The sequence below is a fragment of the Loxodonta africana genome, chromosome 2 (assembly GCF_030014295.1).
Source record: "Loxodonta africana isolate mLoxAfr1 chromosome 2, mLoxAfr1.hap2, whole genome shotgun sequence".
Classification (NCBI taxonomy): domain Eukaryota; kingdom Metazoa; phylum Chordata; class Mammalia; order Proboscidea; family Elephantidae; genus Loxodonta; species Loxodonta africana.
The window spans coordinates 11,138,327-11,162,447 of record NC_087343.1 but is presented as its reverse complement, the minus strand read 5'-3'; positions in this window follow the sequence as shown (position 1 = coordinate 11,162,447).

Genomic DNA, 24,121 nt, shown 5'->3' with positions numbered 1-24,121 from the left:
CTGATAACATGTCCAAAGTAAGTGAGACGAAGTCTTGCCACCCTTGCTTCTAAGGAGCATTCTGGGTGTATCTTTTCCAAGACAGATTTGTTCCTTCTCCTGGTAGTCCATAGCATATTCAATATTATTTGTCAACACCATAATTCAAAGGCATCAATTCTTCTTCTGTCTTCCTTATTCACCGTCCAGCTTTCAAGTGACTATGAGGTGATTGAAAACACCATGGCTTAGGTCAGGAGCACCTTAGTCCTTAAAGAGACATCTCTACTTTCAACACTTCAAAGTGATCTCTTGCAGCAGTTTTGGACAATGCAATGCATCCTCTGATTTCTTGACTGCTACTACCATGGGCGCTGATTGTGAATCCAAGCAAAATGAAATCCTTGACAGCTTCAATCTTTTCTCTGTTTATCGTGATGTTACTTATTGGTCCTGTCGTGAAGATTTTTGTTTTCCCTCTGTTAAGTTTTAACCCATACTGAAGGCTGTGATCTTTGATCTTCATCAATAAGTGCTTCAAGTCCTCTTCACTTTCAGCAAGCAAGGTTGTGTCATGTACATCTCACAGGTTGTTAATGATTTTTCTTCCAATCCTGATGCCACATTCTTCTTCATGTAGTACAGCTTCCCAGATTATTTGCTCAGCGTACAGATTGAATAAGCATGATGAAGTAATACAACCCTGAAGCACAGCTTCCCTTACTTTCAACCACACAGTATCCCCTTGTTTTGTTCAAATGACTGCCTCTTTGACTAAGCACAGGTTCCTCATTAGCACAATTAAATGTTCTGGAATTTCCATTCTTCACAACGTTATACATAACATGTTATGATCCACACAGTCGAATGCCTTTGCATAGTCAATAAAACACAAGTAAACATCTTTCTGGTATTCTCTGCTTTTAGCCATGATCCACCTGACACCAGCAATGATATCCCTTGTTCCACATCCATTTCTGAACCTGGCTTGAATTTCTGGCAGTTCTCTATTGATGTACTGTTGTACCCACTTTTGAACGATCTTCTGAAAAATTTTACTTGCATGTAATATTGATATTGTTCAGTAATTTCTGAATTCTGTTGAATCTCCTTTATTTGGAATGGGTACAAATATGGATCTCTTCCAGTTGATTGGTTAGGTAGCTGTCTTCCAAATTTCTTGGCATAGACAAGTGAGCACTTCCAGTACTGCATCCGTTTGTTGAAACATCTCAAATGGTATTCTGTCAATGCCTGGCTCCAGGAATTGTTGGCCCTATAGACCTGTCTAATCTTTGGCCAAAGGGTGAGCCTCAGGAATGACTTCAGTATTGAGTTAAAAGGATACCTGGGGATGATACTCTGGAGGTTTCTCCAGTCCCTGTCAGACCAGCAAAACTTTTTTTTTTTTTGTGAATTTGAATTTTGTTCTACATTTGTCTCCTACTGTGTTGTCCAGGACGCTCTATTGTGATCCTTGCCAGAGCAGTCCATGGTGGTAACTGGGCACCATCTAGTTATTCTGGGCTCAGTCTGGTGGAGGTTGTGGTACTTGTGGTCCATTAGTCCTCTGGACTAATATTTCCTTTGTGTCTTTGGAGTTCTTCATTCTCCTTTGCTCCAGCCACAATGGGACCAGTAGATGTATCTTAGATGGCCACTCGCAGGGTTTTAAGACTCCAGTCACTACTCACCACAGTTGGATGTATAGCATTTTCTTTATAGATTATATTATGCCAATTGAGCTAGATGTCCCCCAAGACCATGACCCCCATCGTTTAGCTTAGTAGCTTGGTCTCTTACGGAGTTTGGATGTGTCTGTGAAGATTTAAAATTTTTGTTTAAATGTGTCTTACATAATTGTGAAGTTTTAAAATTTAAAGAAGTCAATTTTATCCTTCTTTTCCTTCCCTATATTTGTAGTTTGCATTTTGTTTGAGAAATCGTTCATTAATACCTTCATTTTTTCTCCACATTTGGTTTAAATCTATCTGGCATATGTGCTTGTGTACAGTGTAATGTAGAGATATAATTTTACTTAATTTTTCATATGAAGGGATTTTTTTAATTGACCATCTGTTCCTCATTGTTTTACAACATTTTCTCTAATTTTTAACAATATTTTAAAAATATTATTGTATCTATTTATGGACTCCCCCCATTCATTAACATATTTCCTTCTAAGCACCAATATTGTTGTTTTTAGATGCCATGGAGTCAGCTCTGACTCATAGTGAATCTTTGTACAACAGAATGAAACACTGCCCTGTCCCGTGTCATCTTCATAATCATTGCTATGTTGGAGCCCAATGTTGCAGCCACCTGTGTCAGTCTATCTAGTTGGGGTCCTCTTTTTTGCTGGCCCTCTACCTAGCATGATGTCCTTCTCCCTCTTGATAGCATGCCGATAAGTGAATCACTATAAATTTAAAATAAGTTTTGATGGCTGATAGTGAAAATTTTTCACTCTTGTGCTTTTCCTTTAAAAAAATTCTTTGACTATTCTTTTATCTTTCTTTTTTTATTTGAAATTTGAAATTAGGTTTTGAATTTCTACTTGTTTATCCTTTCTTTTCTTTAGTTTGTTGACTTGCATTAGATTGAAAGCCAGATTTAGGGACCACCGGGCATCTCAAGGTATCCTTAGATGGTTCAAATAGTTAACACAGTTGGCTGCTAAGCGGAAGTTTGGTGGTTTGAATCCACCCAGAGACACCTCAGAATAAAGGCCTAGAGATCTGCTTCTGAAAGATCAGCCATTGAAAACATTACAGAACACACTTATACTCTGACTCTGGGGTGGCTGTGAGTCCGAGTCTGGCAGTTTTGTTTTTTTAATTTAAATTAATTAATTTATTTTGCATTTCAGTTGTGTTGACTCCTCCATTTCGTGCACCTTGTATATCTAGCTATTTGTTGTTGCCTTTTTTAGTTCTTCAACAACGTTGTTTACATTTCTCCACAGTGGTGCTTTATATATTTTGTTACTTTACTCTGATACATTATAGTTTTAGATTTTCTCTTAGTTATCTAGTGCTGCTATAACATAAATACCATAAGTCTGAGCCAGTGATTAAAACAATAGACTGTAAAAAAAGGCTTATCATTGTTGCTGCTGTTAGGTGCCATCTAGTCGGTTCCAACTCATAGCAACCGTATAGGACATAGTAGAACTGTCCATAGGGTTTTCTAGGTTGTAATCTTTACTGGAGGAGATCTCCAGGTCTTTCTCCCACAGAGCCGCTGGTGGGTTCTAATCTTTGATCTTTCAGCTAGCAGCCGAACACTTAACCATTGCACACTAAGTTTCCTTGGCTTACCAGCAAGTTCTCACAAACAAATTCACTCCCAAATTCATCCTTTTCTTTTGTGTCTCCTCCTCACCTGTGCCCCCCATTTTTATGAACCTCTCATAACTACACAGCTAGACAAATGCTTTTCTGAAGTTAACAAAACACTTAAAAATGTCCAACACCTCAGGAAAGGGAGGACAGTAGCTCCTCTAAGAAACTATTTAGGTGACTCAATACAGTGGTTTACTGAGCTTTCTGATTAGTCTTCATTCCCATTCTAGGTGAAAAGCTTTCTCAACCACCCTAAAAAACCACCTTAATGTGTAGTATTTCCTTATTTTCTTTGCTACTTAGCAATGATGCTCAGATAGCTCATGGTTCTATCCTCAGTAATTACTCAAAGGATACCTGATACAGAACAGGCTGATACAGTCTGAAGCTGGAGCACAGAAGGAAGTAGGTAATTCCTGAAATATGTGAGAACCTTGCAAGGTAATTCTAAGATCCCCCATTTTTTTTTTTTTTTAAGAATAATTGCCTAGTTAGTAGCATTAATAGGGGTGACAAGTAATGAAAATCTGGCAGGTGTAGTTTATAAATGGCGGCTCAGTTCTGGAAACATCGAATGGTACTCTGGTGTTCTTCTCCCTCTACAGACTCCAAGCATATCACAACTTCAGTTTGAGCCTGGTCAATAAAGTTATCATGTAATTATCATCAACTGGTCTTTAATTATTAATTGTCACCTCTAGGGCTATCTGTGGACTGAGCTCTGTATTTCATCTGAAAAAGGAGCCCAGATTTGACAGATGGGAGGGAAGGGCAGAGAAAATAATCAGTGCCACTATGAATAATTGAGCTTTAATAATTTTGGCTGCATTTAGAAATCATTTCCCACACTTGTTACATGACCAAAGTGCCTGAAGCTGAAAAGTTGATCAGACTCATCTCATACTTGGTGGAACTCTGCAGCCTGAATGAGAGCACTGTGTAGATTTTCTGGAAGGAAGCTCATGAAGAAGGGGTCCAGGTGAGGAGTGTTTGGGTGACCACTGTCCCCCAGTGGGCTATTAGACACACAGTCCCGCTCAATAGGAAGTCCTTCCTACGCTAGGATTGTGAGTGAGCCGAGGACAGGGCTGTTAGTTTTAGATCTGTTCTATCATTTATTCTTTTAACTCTAAGAAAGTATTTATTCGTTACGGAACGATGCAACAAGAAGAGTAAATACCCTCCTTCCTTCTTTCGCCTCTTTAGGAGTGACTGCTGTTAATAGTTTCCTTAGTACATGTCCACATATTTTCTATGTATACATTAAAAAGCAAAGATACCAGGTTAAGGACTAAGATCCACCTGACCCAAGCTGTGGTGTTTTCAATAGTCTCATATGCATGCAAAAGCTGAACAATGAATAAAGAATACTGAAGTAGAATTGACGGCTTCGAACTGTGGTATTGGTGAAGAATATTGAATATGCCATGGACTGCCAGAAGAATGAACAAGTCTGTCTTGGAAGAAGTACAGCCAGACTGCTCCTTAGAAGCAAGGATGGCAAGACTTCATCTCACATACTTTGTACATGTTGTCAGGAGGGATCAGTCCCTGGAGAAGGACAACATGCATGGTAAAGTAGAGGGTCAGTAAAAAAGAGGAAGACCCTCAGTGAGGTAGATTGACACAGTGGCTGCGACAATGGGCTCAACAATAACAATTGTGAGGATGGCTTCAGGACTGGGCAGTGTTTCATTCTGTTGTACATAGAGTCACTATGCGTTGGAACCTGCTCAACAGCGCCTAATAACAACAGCAGCAACACAAAAATATAGCTTCACGTGATCTGTATTTCTACCTATCCACCTATCCATCCATGGTAGGCTGAGGAATGACTCAACCCAAAATATCTTCCCCAAATCTCTGGAGCTTGTGAATGCTACCACGTTTGGAAAACAGGTCTTTGCCGATGAGATTAAGTATGTTGAAATGAGATAATCACGGATTATCCAAGTGGGCCCTAAATCCAATGACTAGTGCTCTAAGAAAGCAGAGGGAGATTTGAGTCAGATAGAAGAGAAGGCACATACAGAATAGGTGGTCATGTGAAGACAGAGATTGGAGTGATGTGGCCACAAGTTCAGGAATGCCAACAGCCACCAGAATGTGGAAGAGGCAAGAAAGGGCTCTATGGCCATCTTAATTTTAGACTTCTTGTCTCTGTAACTGTGAGATAATAAATTTCAGTTGTTTTAATCCATCTAGTTTGTAGTGATTTGTGAATACAACCCTTGGAAATTAATGTATCTTCCATCCTCTTTTAATGTACAACTGGGTTACATTACATATGCTGTTGTTGGGTCATGGTATTGAGTAGATTCAGACTCATAGCTACCCTGTGTGACAGAGTAGAATTGCCCCATAGGGTTTTCTTGGTTGTAACCTTTATGGGGACAGATCATTAGGTTTTTCTCCCACAGAGTTGCTGGGTGGGTTCAAACCACCAACATTTGGTTAGCAGCTGAGAACTTAACCATTGAGCAACAGAGCCTCTTCCCATTACATGTGCTATTCCACCTTTGTTTTTCTATGGAACAATGGATCTTGGAGGGAGATGTTTCTGGAGCTGTACCTCATTTTCCTGATGGTCTCACAGTATTCCCAGCCTCTAATTGCAGCCATTCAGAGTGACTCCGTTTTGTCCCATCACACATGTCCCTGTACTCCTGTGCCTGTGCAAGTAGGCTGGTGGAATAAGCACATGAGCGTGTGATTGCTAGGTTGAAGGGCACGAGCTATATAAGTTTTGATGATGAATACTGTCAAACTGTCTTTCAAAACTCTGCTCTAGAACATCCTATGACAAGCAGGGTATCGGAGTCTCTGCTTTCTATTACCTGTGTCAACCAGGAGTAGGGTGGGGGAGGTATTAAAAACACAATTGCCAATTTGAAATGTAAGAAAATGTTATAGCATCAGTTTGCATTTCTTTTCAAATATTCCCTTTCTATTTCTTATTTTTCTGAACTGCTGGTTTTTCTTGAGTCACTCATTCTCATTAATTTGTAAGAGATCCTTTTTGCAACATATGTTGTAAATATGCTTCCCAGTTTTTAACTTGCCACTTGACTTTGTTTATGGGATTTTTAGCTCTGAAGAACTTTTTTCACTATGGTGGAGTCAAAATTAACAGTTTCTTGTTTATTTTGTTATACTTATGAACTCCTTCTCTAATGAAACATTAGTTGTTTCAATTACCTGTGATTTTGTTCTAACATTTTTTAATTAGTATACAGGTAAATCCTTGACTTCCGACATGTGTGAGTTTTGGCGAATCACACCACCGTACATTTTTTTTTTTTGGTACATCTTATCATTAGTAGTATGTACTACAGAAAATATTGTAGCACGTAATTTGCTGATGTTATCATACTCAGATGCTCACGCACAGATGTTTCCAACCCCCAAAGACAAATAAAGGTGGGATTTATAAAAATGGTGATAATAAAAGGAAATAATAATGAAAACTAAAAAAAAAAAAAGGAAGTATTCTACTTCAAAACTGACTTATGATGGAGTTGTTGGAACGGAACCCTGTTGTAAGTCAGGGACTGTTGTTTGTTGTTGTTAAATGCCATTTGGTTGATTCTGACTCATAGGGACCCTATGTACAACAGAACAAAACACTGCCAAATCCTGTGCCATCCTCACAATTATTGCCACTGTGTCAGTCCATCTCGTTGAAGGTCTTCCTCATTTTTGATGGCCAGCTACTTTACTAAGCATGATGTCATTCTCCAGGGACTGATCTCTCCTGATAACATGTCCATTGTTAGGGACTACCTGTACTTAAATTGATGCTCTACCAGGAATTTCTTTTGTTGTAAGGCATAAGGTAAATTTCCTAGCTTTATCTTAACTAATTAGCTAGCTGATTGCCTCAATGACATTTAAAAAATAATCTTTGACTCAGTGATTTGAAATGCTTCTTTTATCATAATAAATGGGGAAAATTAAATTGTCAAAGATTTTAGTTTACTTGGATCCTCAATCAGCACCTATGGAAGCAGCAGTCCAGAAATCAAAGTATGTATTGCATTGGGCAAATCTGCTGCAAAAGACCTCTTTAAAAAGCAAAGATGTCACTTTGAGGACCAACGTGTGCTTGACCCAAGCCATGGTATTTTCAATTGCCTCATATGCGTGCCAAAACTGGGCAATGAATAAGGAAGATGGAAGAAGTATTGATGCATTTGAATTATGGTTTTGGCGAATAGTACTGAATATACCATGGACTGCCAGAAGAACAAAGAAAAATGTCTCGGAAGAAGTGCAGCCAGAATGCTCCTTAGAAGCAAGAATGGCGAGGCTATGTCTCACATAACTTGGACATGTTATCTGGAGGGACGGGTCCCTGGAGAAGGACATAATGCTTGGGAAAGTAGAGAGTTAGTGAAAATGATGAAGACACTTAACAAGATGGACTGACTCACTGGTTGTGATAATGGGCTCAAACATAGCAACGATTGTGAGGATGGCAGGGGACAGGGCAGGGTTTCGTTCTGTTGAACATAGGGTCACTATGAGTAGGAACAAACTCGACAGCACCAAACAAGGAAAACAACTTTAATGATATAGTTTTGCATTTTATTTCATTTCTGGTTTGCATATTTTTTTTTATTGTTCTACATATTTTTTTTTATTGTTCTACAGGCTGATTTCTCTCCTGTATTGCATAGTTTCCCCCACGTGTCTGTCAGTTTGTCATACTGTGGGGGCTTGCGTGTTGCTGTGATGCTGGAAGCTATGCCACCGGTATTCAGATACCAGCAGGGTCACCCATGGAGGACAGGTTTCAGCTGAGCTTCTACACTAAGACAGACTAGGAAGAAGGACCTGGCAGTCTACTTCCGAAAAGCATTAGCCAGTGAAAACCTTATGAATAGCAGTGGAACATTGTCTGATATAGTGCTGGAAGATGAAACCCCCAGGTTGGAAGGCACTCAAAAGATGACTGGGGAAGAGCTGCCTCCTCAAAGTAGAGTCGACCTTAACGACGTGGATGGAGTAAAGCTTTTGGGACCTTCATTCACTGATGTGGCATGACTCAAAATGAGAAGAAACAGCTGCAGACATCCATTAATAATCAGAACCTGGAATGTACGAAGTATGAATCTAAGAAAATTGGAAATAGTAAAAAATGAAATGGAATGCATAAACATAAATGTCCTAGGTATTAGTGAAATAAAACAGGCTGGTATTGGCCTTTTTGAATCGGACAATCATATAGTCTACTATGCTGGGAATGACAACTTGAAGAGGAATGGTGTTGCATTCATTGTCTAAAAGAATGTTTCAAGATGTGTACTGAAATACAACACTGTCAGTGATAGGATAATATCCATATGCCTACAAGGAAGACCAGTTAATACGGCTATTATTCAAATTTACGCACCAACCACCAGGGACAAAGATGAAGAAATTGAAGATTTTTATCAGCTGCTGCAGTCTGAAATTGATCGAACATGCAATCATGATGCATTGATAATTACTGGTGATTGGAATGTAAAAGTTGGAAACAAAGAAGAAGGATCAGTAGTTGGAGAATGTGGCGTTGGTGATAGAAATGATGCCAGAGATTGAATGATAGAATTTTGCAAGACCAATGACTTCGCTGCAAATACCTTCTTTCATCAACATAAACGGGGACTAAACACATGGACCTTGCCAGGCGGAACACACAGAAATCAAATTGACTACATCTGTGGAAAGAGATGATGGAAAAGCTCAGTATCATCAGTCAGGACAAGGGCAGGGGCCAACTGTGGAACAGACCATCAATTGCTCATATGCAAGTTCATTGTGAAACTGAAGAAAATCAGAGCAAGTCCACGAGAGCCAAAATATGCCCGTGAGTACATCCCACCTGAATTTAGAGACCATCTGAAGAATAGTTTTGATGCATTGAACTCTAATGACCGAAGACCAGATGAGCTGTGGAATGACATCAAGGACATCATCCATGAAGGAAGCAAGAGGTCATTGAAAAGACAGGAAAAAAGGAAAAGACCAAGACGGATGTCAGAGGAGACTCTGAAACTTGCTCTCAAACATCAAGCAGCTAAAAGAAAAATTGGTAAAGTAAAAGAACTGAACAGAAGATTTCAAAAGGCTTCTCGAGAAGACAAAGTAAAGTATTACAATGACATGTGCAAAGAGCTGGAGATGGAAAACCAAAAGGGAAGAACACGCTCAGCGTTTCTCAAGCTGAAATAACTGAAGAAAAAACTCAAGACTCAAGTTGCAATTGTGAAGGATTCTATGTGGAAAATATTAAACGATGCAGGAAGCATCAAAAGAAGATGGAAGAAATACACAGAATCAGTATACCTAAAAGAATTAGTCGATGTTCAGCCATTTCGAGAGGTGGCATTTGATCAGGAACCAATGGTACTGAAGGAAGAAGTCCAAACTGCCTTGAAGGCATTGACGAAAAACAAGGCTCCAGGAATTGATGGAATATCGTTTGAGATGTTTCAACAAACAGGTGCAGCGCTGGAGGTACTCACTTATCTATGCCAAGAAATATGGAAGAGAGCTTCCCGGCCAACTGACTGGAAGAGATCCATATTTATGCCTATTCCCAAGAAAAGTGATCCAACCAAATGTGGAAACTATAGAACAATATCATTAATGTCACACACAAGAAAAATTTTGCTGAAGATCATTCAAAAGCGACTTCAGCAGTATACTGACGGGGAACTGCCAGGAATTCAGGCTGGTTTCAGAAGAAGACGTGGAACCAGGGATATCATTGCTGATGTCAGATGGATCCTGGCTGAAAGCAGAGAATACCAGAAGGATGTTTACCTGTGTTTTATTGACTAAGCAAAAGCATTTGACTGTGCGGATCATAACAAATTATGGATAACATTGTGAAGAATGGGAATTCCAGAACACTTAATCGTGGTCGTGAGAGATCTTTACATAGATCAAGAAAGAGGCAGTTGTTCGGAGAGAACTAGGGGATACTGATTGGTTTAAAGTCAGGAAAGGTGTGCATCAAGGTTGTATCCTTTCACCATACCTATTCAATCTGTATGCTGAGCAAGTAATACGAGAAGGTGGACTATATGAAGAAGAACGGGGCATCAGGATTGGAGGAAGACTCATTAACAACCTGCGTTATGCAGATGACATAACCTTGCTTGCTGAAAGTGAAGACGACTTGAAGCACTTACTAACGAAGATCAAAGATCATAGCCTTTTTTTATGTTGCACCTCAACATAAAGAAAACAAAAATCCTCACAAATGGACCAATGAGCAACATCATGACAAGTGGAGAAAAGATTGAAGTTGTCAAGGATTTCATTTTACTTGGATCCACAATCAACAGCCATGGTAACAGCAGTCAAGAAACCAAAAGGTGCATTGCATTGGGTAAATCTGCTCCAAAGGACCTCTTTAAAGTGTTTACAATATATTTCAATGACTAGTAAGTGTGCTCCCCTGAATTATTCTTTATTCAAAACTTTTCTGGCTAGTTCCGAATGTCATATTTATAGGAGAATTTTAGAGTTGTTATGTCATGTTCCTTTAGCTCTCTACCTGCTACCAAACGTAGAAGATCCTATCCATTCTCCACACAGACAAGTTTTTGTTTCAAGTTTACACCATATGACTCTGCTTGTAAACCCACTCATAGATTTCCATTGCAACTGAATCAAATTCCCATCCCATACCTTGAACGGTAAGCCCTCCATGATCTGCCCTACCTATTGCTCTGGCCTCTTCCCTGCCCTCTAGCCACACAAACCTGCCAGCCTCCTTTCTACCTCTGGGCCACTGCAATGGCTGTTCCCTCAGCCTGGAATGTCCTTGCCCTAGATGTCCTTCCCATTAAGTTCTCAGCTCAGATTTGCAGGGGATTTCCCTGATACCCACTGACCTGCTGTCTGAGTTCTTGGGGCTACATCGTGTTCATCTGCTTAGCTGGTTATTATCTGACTCCCCACAACGAGGACACCTCCACAGTACAACCAGATTCCGCCCCCCCACCACACACACTACACGACTCTCAGTATTTGCTGACTGACTGAATGAATGTACATTCTTCACAGCTTTTGTTCCTCTATTTTCTTATTCCCTGGTTTGTATTTTACGGTTGCATCTAATTACCAGTTTTACTGAGGTTTTAGATGCTTCCTTGTTAGTGGTCTCCACTACTGTTCATAAGTGATTTTGTTGAGTTTAATTTAATTTCCTTTTCACACCCCGGCTTTCCACAGTGAAACCCATAGAAGGCTGGGAATTAAAACTCAGTCATTTGTAAAGCCCATGAGCTCATGAGGAAACACCTCAATTCTGTTATCAGCCAGGGCAAGCTGATCACATCTGACCCGAGGTCAAAGGGCAGGTCAGAGATGAGAGGATACAGGGTGAGCCTAGGAGAAAGGCAAGATTTTGTGGAGCCTGTGAAGGTCTAAGGAAGAGATGCGAACAGCCTGCTTTTAATGAGCAGATGGGGTGGCTTGATGGTATCTGAGCCCTGTACAACAGACCACTCCATCATGAATTTTTTTCCCCTGAATCACCACAAGTAAAGACTTTTTTCCTTGATTAATTAACAAATTAATGGGCTTGATTAAACACCCACTATTTTATTTTGTAAAAGATTAAAAGGGTATAACTACAGCTTTCTACCTCCAATGTGCACATGGAAAGGTTGCAACTCACTCTCTGCCCCTATAATTAAATGTCCATGAAACTCATTTTATAATTTCATAATATATACTGTACGTGTAATTGCTTCTCCTTGGTATAAGCCAAATAATAGCATAAAGCCCCACAAAGCATTGGATGCCAGTAAAAATGAAAACATAAGACTATTTGGTGAAATCTTTCAGTGTGGTTGACCTGGTAGTGACACTTCTCCTTTGATGGTATTGCATTTGTCTTGAACATGTGTGTATATGGAGCCCTGGTGGTACAGTGGTTAAGAGCTATGACTGCTAACCAAATGGTCGGCAATTCGAATCTACCAGCCACTCCTTGGAAACCCAATGGGGCAGTTCTACTCTGCCCTCTAGGGTTGTTATGAGTCAGAACTGACTTGATGGCAACAGGTTTGGTTTGGGTTTTTGGTATAAGAGTGTGTGCGTGTGTATGTGTGTGTCAGTTTGTGTGACCAAATGTAAGAGTGTGTGTAACTGTGTGTGTGAAACAAGGCTGAGATTTGGAGTGGGAAGTGACTGGTTTTTTACCTCGGTCAATGGTTCCCAAATGTGAGCATCAGCATCACCTGGAGGGCTGGTGAAGGCCCAGATGCCTGGCCCCATCCCTAGAGGTTCCAAGTCAACAGGGTCCAGGTGGGGCCCGAGTGTGCATTTCTAATAAGTTCCCAGATGAGGGTGCTATTGCTGGTTGGAGGCCCACACTTAGAGAACCAAGGATCTAGGTGAGGCCTTAGTTTTTGTTTTTGATCCATGAAGTGGGAGATGATGGCCCCCACCCTGCTCCTCTCAGAGGCTGTTAGACGGATCACTTAGTTGTTGGGTGAGATCTTAGGAAGCTGAAAGTGCTGTATGACGGTTTCCATACTGGGACCTGCTTGTTAAAGTACTCACAGCAGATGGGTAAACTCACCGAGCAAAACAGGTGCTCGGGTTTTAAATATTTATACTTTGAAGGTTACATATTCTCAGCCCCACACACACTCTTTAGGGTCCCTCTCCGTTGCTCGCCCTGTCCCCCCCAATCCTGTTCTTGGTGGGTCCAGTTACACTTAGAAACCTTAAAGCATATTGTCAGAAGAGCAGAGAGTTAAATGGGGGTTGCACCTGCTCCCCACTCTGCACACATTCATAAGCACTCACACTTGTGCACACACTTATATACTCACTCCCTCTCTTGTGCACACAACTCATATACTCACTCCCTCATGCACACACACTCATATACTCACTCTCTCTCTCATGCACACACACTTATATACTCACTCCCTCTCTCGTGCACACACACTCATATACTCACTCCCTCTCTCCTGCACACGCACTCATATACTTACTCCCTCTCTCATGCACACACACTTATATACTCACTCCCTCTCTCGTGCACACACACTCATATACTCACTCCCTCTCTCTCAAGCACACACACTCATATACTCACTCCCTCTCTCGTGCACACACACTCATATACTCACTCCCTCTCTTGTGCACACACACTCATATACTCACTCCCTCTCTCGTGCACGCACACTCATTTACTCACTCCCTCTCTCTTGTGCACACACATTCATATACTCACTCCCTCTCTCACGCACACACACTCATATACTCAAACCCTCTCTCTTGTGCACACAGTCATATACTCACTCCCTCTCTCTTGAGCACACACACTCATATACTCACTCCCTCTCTCGTGCACACACACTCACACACATGCTCACACACTCATACACACAGTCATATTTGCACGCCTGCACATGTATCGCCTACACACACATCACCTGCACACACAGGCACACTCATCCTCATGCACACATATCCATACAGTCTCACACATGCATGCACGTATATACACACATGCACACATATGCATGGCTTCTCTTTCACTTTTAGTGCCACGTTGCTCAGCAAAAACTCCTCAGGTCAGGGAGCCACCAGATACAAGGGTGGAGCACATTCCTTCATTCATTTCCCACAGAAGCTCTGACTGGGTGCCCCGCCCCTACTAGCTAAAGATCCAGAAATGATTAAGACAATCAGATCCCCAAAATGCATAAAGATAAAAGGCTTCCTAGAAGGTCAGTGGAGGGTGGCTAAGGGGGCTGTATCTGTAACACGGTTTGCTGGATAAGTGAATATTTGCAGAAAGAAAAAAGGGTGGGAACATGGTCCAGGGAGATGTGGAGGGGACCGCAGGTTTTGAGCTGTAAAAGAACACAGGGTTTGGGGGGTACTGTGAGCAGTGCAGAGTTGGCAGTGTTTCTTGAGGTACCCGTGCAGTCAGAGGTACCTGTAAAATGGGAAGATTGTGAATGAATGATGTTGTATGCAAATTAGAGTTTGTATTTTGTCCTCTTATTAACTGGGAACTAATTATTCACTAATGGGAGATTTTAACCATGGGATAGAGTACTCAGACATGCATCTTAGATAGATAATAATAATGGTAACAAGGGCAATAACTGATGTTTATTCACATTCCTGGTATTTGCCAATGTATGCTTGGCAATTGGCAAGAGGTTTGCATGCTCTAGCATAACAGCTCTGAGGTCAAGTTCCTCCATTAACCCCACATTACAGAAGGCGAAATAGAGGCACAGAGACACTCAGGTTGCTTGGCCATGGCCTACTAGCCAGCGAATAGCCGAGCTGGGACTCAATCCAGGACATACTTTCCCTAGGGCTCATGTTTTTAATATTTTGTGCTGGGATGGCCTGACGGGGCATTTCCCACAAAAGCCCTGGCTGTGGCAATAGGGTTGGTGAGTGACGACAAGTGCTGAAATGAGGTGGCAGAGAAGGAAAGAAGGGATTGGATCTAAGTAGCATCTTTGAGGAAAATCAGTAGGATGCAGAAGCCTGTCTATAGTTACGGACTTGTAAATATTCCTGAGAGATTTTTGTTATTATTAGCTGCTGTCCAGTTGGCTCCATGCCCAATGAAACAAAATACACTGCCCAGTCCTGCCCCAGCCCCACGATCAGTTATAGATCAGACTGGTGTGACTCATTGGGTGTTGTTTGGAAGTAGATAACCAGGCCTTTCTTTCTACTCTGTCTTAGTCGAGAAGCTCCACTGAAACCTGTTCAATGTCATAACAATATGAAAGTCAACACTAACAGATGGAACCTGGACATAAGGGGCATTGCCTGGAAATCTCACCTGGGCCTCCGCATGGAAGACAAGAATTCCACCACTGAACCACCAATGTCCCATGTTCCTGTGGTTAAAAAAAAAAAAGAAAAAAGAAAACCTCATTGTTGTCAAGCTATTCGGACTCATGACTGTTGATAGCCCCATATGTTACAGAGTAGAGCTGCTCCACAGGGTTTTCCTGGCTCTGATCTTTACGGAAGCAGATCTCCAGGGCTTTCTTTCATGGTGGGGTCGAACTGCCAGCCTTTAGGTTAACAGCCTCACAAGCTGTTTGCACCACCCAGAGACCATGTTTGTGTGCCAGTTTTTCTAGGAAGATAAAGTAACAAAATTAATAAGCAGTAAAACCTAACCGTGTTCACTTCTAGCTCAAGAAGAGAGAATGAGGCAACCGTGGTATGCGGAAACAGGGGCTCCATTCATCCTGGGTTGATCTATAGCCAAGGCATTACTGGCCTTCAGCACCCAGCGCCTTCCTTGACACAAAACTGGACAGTCAAGCACATTCAAACTCGAACTTTTTTTCTTTTAATACAGATTTGTTGTGCTCTTTTTTCCTTAGTTCAGGGAGACGCAAGATTGTAAAAACAGTTTTGTGCGTGCCCTAATGTGGATAGTTTTCACTGAGCATGATAGAATCATTTTCCTGATTGTCAGTTGTCCAGTTTCTGAGCTATTTCCCATCTGCATAAATTGCTTAATACTCACTGAGGTTGGACCTGTGACCTGGGAGCTTTGTGCAAGATTAATGGGGAAGAAAATGGGAATGAGCAATGGGGTGGGCAGTTCCCTGGAGCCGGCTTTTATCGGACCCTCCACCCATTTCTTACAATTATGGTTTCATCAGTTTCTGAAGCTACAGATCCTGCAAAAGACTTTCCCGTGCCTTCTCCATGTCCTTCCTCATGCCCACCTCATCTATCCAAGGGCAATCCACAGAAATTACCACCCTCCCTGAGCTTCTTATTGACATGCTATGGGACATAATTACACGTCGTTACATTGTTTCAAACACAATTGCCGAGACTTCTCAGAATCACTGTTCTGCAGATGTGAGGGTAATGGAAGCCGTCTGTTTCATGTATGCCTATCTTTTTCACTTTCTTCTGGACAATGAAAAATTTATGTTTTCTCTTTGCAAAAAAAAAAAAATCATGTTTGAAATAAGTAAAAGTAACTTAGCAGGCGATATAAAAAACAAGGAAGAAATATCTCTGGGCTGTCTTCTTTATATTTTCTTGTCACAGATAACTATGTAAAAAATCTGTGTCCCTAAACTTTCTTTTTATATATATTTTATTTTTATTGTGCTTTAAGTAAAAGTTTACAAATCAAGTCAGTCTCTCATACAAAAATTTGTATACACCTTGCTATGTACTCCTAGTTGCTCTCCCCCTAAAGAGACAGCACACTCCTTCTCACCAGCTTGTGTTCTCCATGTCCATTCAGCCAGCTTCTGTCCCCTTCTGCCATCTCATCTGCCCTCATGACAGGAGCTGCCCACATAGTCTCATGTGTCCACTTAAGCCAAGAAGCTCATTCCTCACCAGTCTCATTTTCTACCCCATAGTCCAGTCCAATCCCTGTCTGAAGAGTTGGCTTTGGGAATGGCTCCAGTCCTGGGCTGACAGAAGGTCTGGGGACCATGACCTCCAGGATCCCTCTAGTCTCAGTCAGACCATCAAGGCTGGTCCTTTCACAAGAATCTGAGATCTGCATCCCACTGGCCCCCAAACTTCTTAAACCTCAAATAGGCATAGCCTGGGGGAAACATTTATTTTGCATGCCTGGAAAGTCTCCCCCTTCCCAGAAGTGCTGGCAGCCGCTCCGTGGGCCAGCAGAGCCTTGGGAAGCAGAGGATGGGATGCCCAGGCTCCCACCTGCCTTCCTGCAGTGCCTGTCTGCCCTAGATTCACCCTGCATCCCCTGCCAGCCACAGCATCCATTTTTTCCCACTGCTGCCACTTACGCCTGTGTGACTCTATCATATAGCCATTTGTCTCGAAGTCTTGTGTGAAATAATTTGAACTGCCAAATCCTGAAATGAATAGGTTTTGTTAACACAAAAGGCTAAGGAACTGCTTGGAAATTTTAAAGAGCTCCCCGTCCCCAAGTTTTAACGGATCATATTGTTCTGCTTCCAGGCATTCTTCTGTCCCCGTCACTTGGCCTCGGTGGGTGGAGGATGATGGATGGGCTGGCGGCTAGAGGCAGAGAGAAAGGAACGCTGGGCCTGGGTCTGGGAATTGGCTAAGTACTTCTGGGCACTTCGACCTCATCATCACGCACAGCTAGCTGGCCTCCTTGATTTATAAACTGGGGTGATGATTAATGATCTTTTAAGTGGACAAGGCAGGCCAAAGCCTCACAAATCGGGCCACTCAGACATGACTACCACTTGTAGCAGAAGAATAACAGCCTTTGCATGTAGGTAATTGAGACAGCTCCTGAGCAGAAGACATCAATCAGCTCAGAGTCCACCCATTTTTGACACCAGTCCTTCTGACCAAGGCTCCCCTGGTCAGCATTGGCAGCAAGGCGTAAAGAAAGTGGGGCATGTGGGAGGGAGGGAAGTGTCTCTTTTGCAAAATCAGGGGCAGTTTCAGGAGTGTGTCAGAAGCTCTGGACAGGGCTGAAGACAGTTGGTCAGGCCCTGCTCCTTTTCAAGAACCTCTTTTCTTGCTGCAACTTGAGTCTCATGCAGTGGACTTGGTGATCTAGGCAATTTGCCCACGATTTAGTCTTGCATTGCCACTCCCAAAGCTGCTGTGGGGACCTTGGTCAGTGGTTAAAGAGCTATGACTGAGCTGCTTCCATGAGAGCACTGGCCCCACTGTCCTTCTGGGCTGGAGGTGAAGTAACTGTAAAAAAAACCCAAAAAACTGTACAAGACAATTTAAATCAGAAGAAACCAGGGCAGGAAGGACTGGGCACAAAACAAGTAAGGGCTTTCCCCTTTGTGCCAAGTTCCACCTCATCTAGAACTCCCTCCCCTGGCTTCCCAGCCAGCAGCCCCTCCCCTAGGCAGTAAAGCAGAGACACCTCTGTGGGGACTGGAGAGGGGCCGGCGCTGCTGATTGAGTGGGCGGCTGAAGTCTGTAGTGTCTCGGGAAACTCCCCGCCTGGTGATTACGGTATTTGTCAAGTTAATGATTCTAATTGCAGTCAGCGCTGCTGAGGACTCATAAATAAACCTGGGCACGGGGGTACTGCAGCCGTAGGTGTGCCGTGAGCACGTCAATAGTGGAAAACCAACTTCTGCTCAGAAAAGAGTTCTCACGTCTCCCAAGAGGGGATTCCAAAATAATTTCAATCTGTTCTGAACTCCAGGGAAAACCTCAGTGTGTGTAAAGGAGGAAGGAGTGGAAGAGAAATCTCAGAGACAGACCCTGGGAGCACCAGTTATAATGAACTGAGCCCTTTGCTCTGAGGTGTGTACTATCTTCCTCAAATGCCATTTGCAAGGAAAGAAGGTGCAACGAATGCATTACCCTGTAGCTCAGGATATCAGTGGATAATTCCTGGGGCCGCCTTTTGAGGATTTCTGCAAAATACAAAGGTGAAACCTTCAAAGCACGCTTTGTGAAGGAAGAGGTTGGGAGGGTGGGTTACGAACATCAGCACAGAATTTAACACTGAAGAAACAGGCTGATGGAGACCTCGGGAAAAATATTAATTATGCAAATGTATTTCCTGTGAAGTAGAAGTGAGTAAACACAAAGCTCTCTGCCCACATATGATATTGCTCCTTTTCCCAAGCAGAGATATATTTTTGGTTCTGTTTCCGGTTTTCAAAGACAAGAGGATAGACTACCAATTCAGAATAATGCTTTATTTGTGGCTCACAAATTAGACAACAGGTGGTTCAACAGGCTGCTAAGTGATAAGCATCTTACTTTACTTCAATTACAAAACCTTTAATCCTGATTGCCCAGGCATATGTAGGAAGGGCCGACATTGCATGTCAGCAGTGGCTGTCACTGGTAATAGACTTGCTTATTCTTTCTCTTCAATTATGGTTTTGGATACAGTTTCTGTTTTCTTTGAGTTTCCTGTTTTTCTTTTTTTTTAATTAAAAAACATGTATTAATATTTTAATAGAAAGCTTAGCTTAAATACTCAGTGACTTTCACATAGTGCCTTTAGAAGAAAGGAAAGGGTTTGAAAGACAAAAGCAACATGTTGGCTGCATTTGGCTCTGCTCTTTGAAACTACCCTTGGTTTTCAAAAGAATTCAAAGATTCGTCTACTTAGTAAGCCATTTACCCTAAGGTTTTCATTCATCTTCTTTTTACTTTTAGAAACAATGGAAAGAGTCCGTTTTGGCACATCCTCACCGTGTAAACTCAGCAAATTACTCAGTCTTTCTAGGCTAAGAATAACAATAACTAGCATTTCTGTAGCTCTTGGCACATGCCAGGCACTGTTCTAAGCCCTATTGCACATAATATTGCATTAATCCTCATGACAGCCCCATGAGAGAGGCACTATTCTTACAGAGGAGGAAGCTGAAGCCCAGAGGGGGCAAGCAACTTGCTCAGGATTGCACAGCTATCAAGGGCAATGGCAGGATTCAGTGCCAGGCAGTCTGGCTCCATAAACGAATTAATGTGGCTCTACCGCAAGGGTTGTTGTAAGAATCGACTAAGAAAACTATGAGACTGTGCCAGACCCAATATTTTTTGGCTCCTTTCCTTTTTTCCTTTGCTTACAGAAAATCAGATAGTTGTTATTAGTTGCCACTGAGTCGATTTCAAACAGATGTGTGTGGAGTAGAACTGTACTCTGTAGAGTTTTCAAGGATGCAACCATTTGGGGGCAGATTGCCAGGCCCGTCTTCCAAGGTGTTTCTGGGTGGATTTGAACTGCTAATCTTTTGGCTAGCAGTTGAGTGCTTAACTGTTTATGCCACCAGGCATTCAGGTAGCCCCCTTAACCTAAGTTAAACTAGACAACAAGTGGTTCAAAAGGCTAAGTGGTAAATCATTTGCTCTGGCGATATTTGTCTCATCAGTTCTTAACAGTGTACCATTTTGGACTCACCTATTATTATTATTATTTTTTTATTATAGTTCAAATTCCTTTCCTCTGTGAATTGTAGTTTTTCAAACCACTGAATTCTCCGTTGCTCTCTTCTGAACAAAATGATCTAAAGATTATTGATTTTTTAACCTGTGATGTTGTAACACTTTATAATTAGCAGTAAGCTAAACTATTATACATTATCTGTTTATGTTGCTGGCTCAAGTTGGCTTTCTAAAGGCAAGTTCAAAAAATAACAAACCTGGATTTACGAAGGGCCCCTAGGACAAATCTGAATTTTCCTCATCATTCATAAATCACTCCCATCTGAAACCATTTCTTTCAGCCTATTTGCAGCTATCAAATTGTAGACTTATTTGCTGTACCTAATGGGAAAAAGAAAACCAACTCGTCAACATTTGGAGAACAAAGGCTGTATTTATAGCAACAGTGTTGTACAACATAAAATAGTTCAGGGTAATTGACTTTTTGGGTGGGATTATTTTTGGAGAGAAAGCGACATTTATCTAGATCCCACATCTGCAGCAGATACTGTGTGCTCGCAGAAACTGCTGAAGCACCCTTGAAAAGTTTATTTTGCTATGGGTTGTTTCATCTTCAAGCAGTTGTAGTATTGATTTCTCTCAGTGGATTAATTATTAGAGGCAGTTGCAGACTTCCCCGAGATGGACGGAAGGAAAAACGATGTTTTCATTTTCAATGGAGCCTGTTGGCAATTGTGCTTGGGTTTCTCCTGAGCCCCAGAGTCAACTGAATTAGAAGACCATGTCATGGAAGAACTGTGCATGAAATTATTCATCTTATCTGTGCTTGTGAAGGCTTGGCATGGTCTGGGGACTCTGGAAAAAGGGCTTCACATGGTTTTCTGCTACTATTTGTAGAAGGAACATTCAGCCCTAGGGGAAGGAAAAAAAAAAAAAAAGAGAGAGAAATTATGGAATAGCCTAGACATGGAAGCCTGGGTTATTTATAGTGCAGCCGACTTTCTGACACGTGGAAGATTTAGATGGCTTGGTGAGACAGAGAGCTATTACACCAAAGCATTATGGCATCTTCTCCGCGAGAGCGCATTTAAAGAGCCATCAAGAAGCACCAGGATGGTTAACAGTCCTTTGAGGTTCACTTCTATGTACCCTGAGAATCCAGATGGTTAAAGCGAGCAAAGTACTTAAAATCCATCTTGGCACTTGTTCTTATAAATTCTCTGTGCTACATAATAGTAACAACAATACTTTATGCTTGAGTATCAGCCTTCACTTTTCAAAGTGTCAAGGAGTTTCTCCTCTCATTTTATCCACAGAACACCTCTGAGCAGTAGATAGGGCAGGGTTATTGATTTCTGTGATGATGCCACCTTTAAAAAACTCTTTGGGGGAAAAGAAGGTTGGGTTTTCAGGCGAGTCACTATTTTTTTTTTAATTTATTCTGGTGTTAATGGAGCTGAGATTCATTTTGCATGACACCGTTATCCTATAGAGAATTTAAATAGAACTTTCAGGATTTTTAAAGTTATTATAATCTTTATTTTGTTCTTAGTATAAGTTAATAAGGCAACAGTAAACATGTTGTCAAACAGAAATCAGCTAAAAGATGGTACATCAGGATATAACGACTATTGTCGTTGAGTTGACTTGGACTCATAGCAACCCTGTAGGACAGAGTAGAGCTGCCCCATAAGGTTTCCAAGGCTGTAATCTATATGGAAGAAGACTGCCACATCTTTCTACTGTGGAGCGACTGGTGAATTTGAATCACCCACCTTTCGATTAGCAGCCAACCACCTAACCACTGTGCAACCAGGGCTCCCACTAGTATATTCCACTGCATGGACACACACACACACACACACACATACGTAGAGAGAGAGAGAGACTGACAGATTTTTATGGAACTGGTTCATGTGATTGTAGGTGCTGACAGACCTGAAATCTGTAGGACAGCTGGCAGGCTGGAAACTGAGGCAGGATTTCCGCGTTGCAGTCTTGAGGCAGAATTTCTTCTTTCTGGGAAGCCTCAGTTTTTGTTCTTAAGGTCTTTGAACTGATTGGATGAGGCCCAGCTCTGTTATAGAGGCTAATCTTCTTTATTTAAAGCCACCTGACTCTAAATGTTAATTACATCTATAAAATGCCTTCATAGAAACATTCAGTGTCCCGTCAAACAACGAGGTGGCACAGCCTGGTCAAGTGGGCAAGTGAGAGGAGAGAGACATGGTCTCTGTCAAGTAGTTGTGAGGGACTGTGCCACTCTTGCAGTTAGGATTCTTATGCAGTCCCTGGCCCATCCGTCTCTGTGCCAGCAGCATACTGACAGGATTATTGTAACTTTAAAACTGTGTACTGTCCCAAAGTCTTTTAAAGTTTTAAAAAGCAAAGATGTCACTTTGATGACTGAGGTGCACCTGACTCAAGCCATGACCTTTTCAGTGGTCTCATCTGCATGTCAAAGATGGACAATGAAAATGGGAAACGAAAAAAGAACTGATGCTTTGGATTTGTGGTGTTGGCAAAGGATATTGAATATACCTCGGCCTGCTAGAAGAATGAACAAATCAGTCTTAGAAGAAAGACAACCGAATGCTCCTTAAAAGTGAAGACGGTGAGACTCGGATGATTTGTTTAGTACATGTCATCAGGAAAGTTCAATCGCTAGAAAAAGACATGTTTGGTCGAGGGTCAATAAAAATGAGGGAAACACTCAATGAGATGGATTGAAACAATGGCTGCAACAATGGGCTCAAACACATCAATGATCATGAAGATGGCCTGGGACCAAGCAAAGTTTCATTCTGTTATACATGTCACCATGAGTCAGAGCTGTCTGGACAACAACTGACAACAGGGTTGCAGAGAAGGTCTTCAGTATTCTTCCCAGCATTTCCTGCTATTTCTGCACGTCTATCCTTTTTTTTTATCCTTCCAGGTGGATTTTAAAATCAATTTATGAGATTATTTAAAAGTACCCTGTGGTATTTTGATTTGAAATGGCTTGCCTTTCTAAATTAATTTAGAACCCAATGACATTTAGGCAGATTCTGTTTGCTCTCAGTCCTTCTCTCTTCTGCAGTGATGCAGACACTGGTGGGCTTTCTCTTACCCAGCAAAGCAGGGGCATAGCACCCGACATCGTCAGTACAAATTGTAGGCAATAAACAAACATTTTCTTCTTTGGGGTTAAAAAAGAACAACTAGGTAACATTACCTACATTTAAACCTGGGCTAAATCAGCACTAGTTTTAAGATTCAGAATACAAAAGTGTCTTTGTCAGGCACCCACTGTGGGCCAGGTGCAGGGAAGGCAGAGTGAGCAAAACCTACCAGCCTCCCGACTCAAGGAGTCCCGGCTTGGGGGTTTTACAAGAAACAAAAGATTCCTGGACACTGATTCGAAATACTTGCTTTGGTAGTAAGAACTACTTCTCCAGATGTTGACTTGTATTCCTTATTTCCCTGTTTGTTTTCACTTCTTCTATTCTAGCTGAAATTTAGCTTCTGGGCAACACAGAAGAATACCCTAACAATCTCTCCTGTGACTGATCCTTGGGTGTACATAAAGCTAGAGTCATTTTCACACTCTTTCCGAGATGGGTTTAAGTGAACTTCACAGAGGGTAAGTGACTTTAAGTAAAATCAAAGCGCTAGCATTGAAACTCATTCACCATTCCTCAAACCTTTGGTCAGCACAAAGGACAAGAGCTGGCCACAAGCAAGGTCTAAGAAACATACGACAAAGTCAGGTTGTGAAACTCATGCCCAAATATTCTAATTCGGTAGGTCTGGAAAGCTGCCTAAAAGTCTGAAGTTCAAACACATCCCCTCAGGGGATTTGAGTGCAGGTGATGGATGGGCAAATCTTTGAGAGAGGAGCTCCTGCTCTGTGCATTTTTGTTCAGCTGATGGCTCACACCTTCCTAGTTTTGCAGAAAAGA